Source organism: Rhincodon typus, chromosome 6, assembly GCF_021869965.1.
Source record: "Rhincodon typus isolate 14 chromosome 6, sRhiTyp1.1, whole genome shotgun sequence".
Taxonomy (NCBI): Eukaryota; Metazoa; Chordata; class Chondrichthyes; order Orectolobiformes; family Rhincodontidae; genus Rhincodon; species Rhincodon typus.
This window is the reverse complement of record NC_063337.1, coordinates 5,880,815-5,887,255: the sequence shown is the minus strand read 5'-3', so window position 1 is coordinate 5,887,255 and position 6,441 is coordinate 5,880,815.

Genomic DNA, 6,441 nt, shown 5'->3' with positions numbered 1-6,441 from the left:
GTCACAGCAAGCCAGACATATGCCAAAAGTAAAAATGTGCCAGCATACAGAAATTTACGTGACTAGATCTTTTAAATCAAAATAAATACTCCAGGGAAAACACATACATCTACACATATATGGGCATGCACACACACCCTTATGCTAATTTGTTTAGTTGAGGAAAGGTTCAATTCTTGTATGTTTTAGACTTTTTTTTAAAACTCAAACTGTTTCCGTGTAATGTGATAACCATACAATTACATCCTACTTAGGCACTTCTGGAGTGCCAAGAGTGAATTAGCAGAAGATTACCTGAAACAAGACTATTATTGTATATTTACCTACATTACAGGTACTATTAAAAGCACGTCAGTATAACTATTACAGGCCAGCATTTGCTTTCTATCAGGTAATGTTGATTTTGTATCTACTACCTTTGCATCCAGTAATTTGTCACTGTAATTTATAAGCAATGTAGCCAGCTGCAGTGTTCACAGGGAAAGTAGAACTGTTTCAATAATCAGAACTGTAAGAAGTTTCCACCAAAAAACATTAACCTGCCTCTTTACCTTCAGATGTCGCCCGATTTGCATTTTTATCCATCATGTTTTACATTAATTTCCTACCCGAGGATCTGGTGAAGGCATGATGACATTTCAGCATACATATGTCTTCGCTCTAGAACGTTAATTTATTTCGTGCAAAGTAGTTACCTCCTCAAACTTTTCACTCTGGATAATCAACGACTTCACATGATTTTTGTAACAAATTATAAAATTAATACTGCTGGACAATTGGGCAAATAACCCTGTAAGTTAACAATAGTGTGGAGCTGAAGGAAGACAGCAGGCCAGGCAGCACCCAAGGAGCAGGAAAGCTGACGCTTCTTCAGAAATGGGGGAGGGGAAGGGGGCTTTGAAATAAATAGAGGAGGGGTGAGCAGGGGGAAGGTAGGTGGGATGGTGACAGGTGAGTGCAGGTAGGGATTGGTCTGTGAGGTGAGAGGAGTGGATAGGTGGGAGAGAAGACAGACAGGTCATGTCAGGTCAAGGAGATGGGGGTGAGAAGGAGGGTTGGTCATGGGAGGAGATCTTGAAATTAGTAAAGTTCACATTGAGACCATTGGGTTGTAGGTTCCCGAGCGGAATATGAGGTACTGCTCCTCCAGTTTCCGGGTGGCGTCACTGTGACACTGGAGGAGGCCCAGGATGGACATGCTGTCCAGAGGTGGGAGGGGGAGTTGAAGTGTTCGCGACTGGAAGGACTCGTCGTTTGTCGCGAACCAAGCACATGTGCTCTACAAAGCGGTCTCCAAGCCTCCACTTGGTCTCCCCAATGTAGAAGAAGCCACATTGGGAGCAGTGGATGCAGTAGACCACATTAGCAGATGTGCAGGTGAACATCTGTCTGATGTGGAAGGCTTTTTTGGGTCCTTGGATAGAAGTGAGGTGGGAGGCGTAGGGGCAAGTGCAGTACTTCCTGCGACTGCAGGGAAAGGTACCGGGGGCAGCAGGGCTATGGGGAGTGTGGAGCGGATGAGGGAGTCGCAGAGAGTTGCCCCCTCTACATTAGTGAGGCCAAGCAGAGTCTCGGACACTGTTTTGTAGAGTGCCTACGCTCTGTTCGCGACAAACGACAACACCTTCCAGTCGCGAACCACTTCGACTCCCCCTCCCACCTCTGGACAACATGTCCATCCTGGGCCTCCTCCAGGGTCACAACAACGCCACCAGGAAACTGGAGGAGCAGCACCTCATATACCACCTCGGAAGCCTACAACCCAATGGTCTCAATGTGGACTTTACTAGTTTCAAAGTCTCCCCACCCACCGGCCTCATCCCATGACCAACCCTCCCGCTCATTCCCTGCCTCCTTGACCTGACACAACCTGTCCGTCTTCTCTCCCACCTATCCGCTCCTCCCACGTCACTGACCATTCTCTGCCACTGCCTACCTGCACTCACTGATCACCATCCCACCTACCTTCCCCAGTCTCACCCCTCCTCTCTGTATTTATTTCAGAGCTCCCTTCCCCCTCCCCCATTTCTGAAGAGGGGTCCTGACCCGAAATGTCAGCTTTCCTGCTCCTCTGATGCTGCCTGGCCTGCTGTGTTCCTCCAACTCCACACCATTATCTGACTTCAGCATCGGCAGTTCTTACTATCCCTGTATGTTAACATCTTCCTGACAAAATTAGATCATGCAAAACTGGACAATAGGTATATTTAGAAGTCTTAGATCTTCAGATAACTCACTTCAATGAGGTGAACTGCAGAGATTTTTTTTTTATTATTAATGGTACACGTTTCCAAACTTGCCCCTTACCCCACCAAGAAGCATCTCATCTCAAATCCAGACCTGCTGCTATCACAATACTGCGTGATCGCTGAAAGCAGTTGGCAGGCTCACAACAATGTGCCCAGATTCCTAGTGTTCCTCTGGGAATGCTGAGCAGAACATTCTTCGTGATATGGCCAATTTTCACACATTGGTGAAAGGTCAAAATGTTGGGACTTTCTCGAAATCATAAGGAAAAGGGTTTTTTTTTTTTTTACAAAAAAAGGACTTCCTCCACAAGATTCACTTTTAAAAGTCTAAATGTATACAGAACACTTTACATTTTCTTCTTTTTTAAAAAAAAGTTTCTATGTACATATTTTTAAAAAACACACATGTCCAGACTCCTCATGGAGAAATCTCTCCAGATTCTGAAGAATGTCTTGGTTCAAGCTTTGCTTTTGCCCTTTATTGTTTCAATGTGACTGTCCTGTGGTGCTCTCTGTCGAATTGGGCTCTGTACCCTCTTCGTTACTACTGTCCACATCATGTTCCATGGCTGAATACTGTACAGACTCCTCATCGGCGATTCGCTGGCTGGTAAAGTTTGTGATGTCCAGCAGACCACTGGGTTCGACCACTACATTTGAGCTGGATTGACTAGGTATGGAATACTGAGGTATTGACTAGAAAAGAAAGAAAATAATCATAGAATCACAGATATTGCAACCTGGAAGGTGGACATTTCACCATTCTGTGTAGGTGCTGTCTTTCCAATTTCAATTATCCAACTTAAGCTTTTATTGAACTCTTTCAAATAATATTACACAAAATAGCCACATGCTCTAATAAGCCTGCGCAGAAAATAGAAAAATATTTTAAAGTTTGCCCCTTCATTCATCTAGAATTAACCCTAAATCTATAAAGGAAATTATGGGCATGGTAAAGTTGCCAATTATGACTTTTTTTTAACATTAACTTTTAAAGCAATGTGGTTCTATCAGAAACTAGCATTTAAATCTGATGGGAAATCAGCTGTTGTGTACATGGAAGCTACAATAGAAGATGTAATGTTAGACAAGCAACGGCTGACATTTAAACAAACTAATACATTGTCTTTTGTTGTAGACTTTCTTCTAATATACAAAAACCTTGCAAGGAAAGTGTTCCAATCCTGACAAAAGAAATTGGGAACTGTATTCAATCAAAGAAAGCGATATACAATGTGATCAAACAAAGGCATGCTTGATGACTGGCAGCATTTCAGAATTCTGCAAAGGAGGACGAAGAGAAGGATTAAGAATGGGAAACTAGAATGAGAGTATATCAGCAACGGACATAAAAATAGGCTGTGAAAGGTATGTAAAACCGAAACGATTAGAAAACAAAAAGTGGTTCTATTACGGGCAGTCAGATGAATTTATGACAGAGAATAAGCAAATAGCAAACAGACGTTCTGGGAGATGGTGGCATTGAGGTATAGTCAGTGGGTTAGTGATCCAGGGGTCTAGCCCAACGCTCGAGGCATGACTTCAAATCGTATCACAACAGATTAAAATTTAAATTCAATTATTGAATCTAGAATTTACAGCTAGTCTTCATGATGACAGCTGTGAAACCATAACCAATTGTAGTAAAAACTCTCTTGTTCACTAATAAGGGAAACAAATCTGCAATCCTTACCTGGTCTGGCCTACATGTGACTCAAGGCCCACAGTAATAATGTTGACTTTTAACAAGGGCAACAACAGATTTGACAACAAATGCTTGCCTTGCAAGTGATGCCCAAACCTCATGAAACAATAAAGTAAGCAAGTAAATAAATAAGTACTAAGTGTCTGACTTCATGGATGAGAATTCAAACAATCTCCCAGAAATAATGGAGAATCAATGGAAATGAGGAGCTTCAAGATACTACCATTTTAAAAAGAAAAGTACTAGAGAAATTCAAGCTGATTTAGAGACAGAAGATGCATTAGTGATCATTTTACAAAGTTCTACGGACTCTGGAATGGCTCCTGCTGACTGGATGACAAATATAACTTCAGTATTTAAGAAAGGATGGAAAGAACAGGGTAACTGCAGGCCTGGTAGCTTAACATCTCTTATTGAGAAAATGCTAAAATCTATAATAAAAGGATGGGATAACTGGACACTTCGAAAATAATGGTACAATTAGCCAATAGGGATCTATGAAAGAAAAATTATGTTTAACAAATCTGTTTTGAGTTTTTTGAGGATGTAACTAGCAGAAGTGATAAAAGGAACAAGACTGTATGTCGTATATTTAGATTTTCAGAAAGCTTTTGCTAAAGTTCCACACAAAAGGTCAGGAAACAAAATTACAGCACATGGAATTCAGGGGAATATAATAGCATGGACTGAGATTAATGGACAGAAAACAGTAAGTTAAGAATAAGTGGCTAATAGGGTACTACAAGGATTAGTGCTTGGACCCCAACTATTCTAGTGATTTGGATGTGGGGATTAAGTGCAATATTTGCAAGGTTTGTAGATGACACCAAATGAAGCAGGAGTTTCAAGTGAGGAAGATGCATAGATGTTTCAAGAGGATACAGAAAGACTAAGTGAGTAGGCAAGAAGGTTAAGATGGTATACAAAGTGGAGAAATGTGTAGTTATCCACTTGAGTGGGGGAAAAAATGTAAATATGGAATACTACTTAAATAGTGAGAAACTGAGAAAGGGCTTGTGTGTCCTTGTGCATAAAATCATTAAGTCAACATGCAAGTACAGTAAGCAATTAAGACAGCAAATATTATGCTGTGTTTATTACAAGAGAACTTGAGTATGGAGTAAAGTTATGCTATGTCAATTAACAGTCTTGGTAAGACCACACGTAGTATTTGTCACTTTACCCAAGGAAAGAGACACTTTACCCAAGGAAACAATGCAATGAAGGTTCACCAAACTAATTCCTGGAGTAAACAAACAGACTGCCCTGTAAGGAAAGATTAAACTCCTCTGTTCTTCAAGTAGTGGTTGTAGGAGGTTTATGCACCCAGCTGAGAGGGCAGATAAGGCTCTGGTTCAACGTTCTAACTAAAAAACACAATGAAACATCCCCTCAATGTCACTGAGAGGTGAGATTGTGTGCCAAAGCATCTAGAGTCAGGCTTAAACCTCCTCACACTTATGATTCAAGGGACAAAGATGCTACTACAGAGTCAATGCTGACATGTGTTTCCTTGTAACTTATTTATCAAATCAGTAAATATTGTTTATCACCTACTCTTCTAGATTTCAAAGCCATTAATGCTCATTGCTCTAAAAAGGTTCCAAATGTTCAAATGGCCCCTCAGTTATACCCTTTAGTTTCTGGAATAATTCTGTTGAATTTTTGAAATTTTGAAGTAACCAGTGCTCAGACATTAACTGGAGTCAAATCTATGAAACCATATACGAAAATTACAGCTGTCTATTATTAATATAATGCATATGATAATCATCATCTTTCCCCACAATTAAACCATTTGTGTTGATCTCTGGAAAGCTACAACTAATATCTGTGAAAGTCTCTAGTTACTAAGCAAAATGTAAAAATCATACTACATCAAAATGCATTGTAATACTTGAAATGAAGTTACTCAATGAACAGCAAGGCTTATAATGCTAGAAATGAACTTTAGAAAGAAAATAATAGAAAGGAATGTATATAAAGAATTGGTCACACAAGACCAAGCTTGGGTTTCAAACTGAATGAAAATGGAGGGAAGTTTGTACCAATTTCAGATTCTTAGGAAACGCCAGTTAAGCCAGCTCCTGATGAAAATTCATCAATCTGAAATGTTAACTCCGCTTCTCTCACTTCAGATACTGTTTGACCTAATGCATATTTTCAATACTTTCTATTTTATACCAGTTTGATTTAGTTATACAACAGATCTCTATTTCAATACCATACTGTTACTATGATACAAATCTCCCTTTGGTTTATTCGTTCAACAAGTATCTTGTAGAGCTGACAGGTTAGCCATACAAGTATGTTCCTGTGATAGTTTTGAAGTAACTACATCCTGACAGCCTGTGAGAGATAGTAGGAACTGCAGATGCTGGAGAATCTGAGATAATAAGGTGTAGAGCTGGATGAACACAGCAGACCAAGCAGCATCAGAGGAGCAGGAAGGCTGACGGTTCGGGCCTAGACCCTTCTTCAGAAATC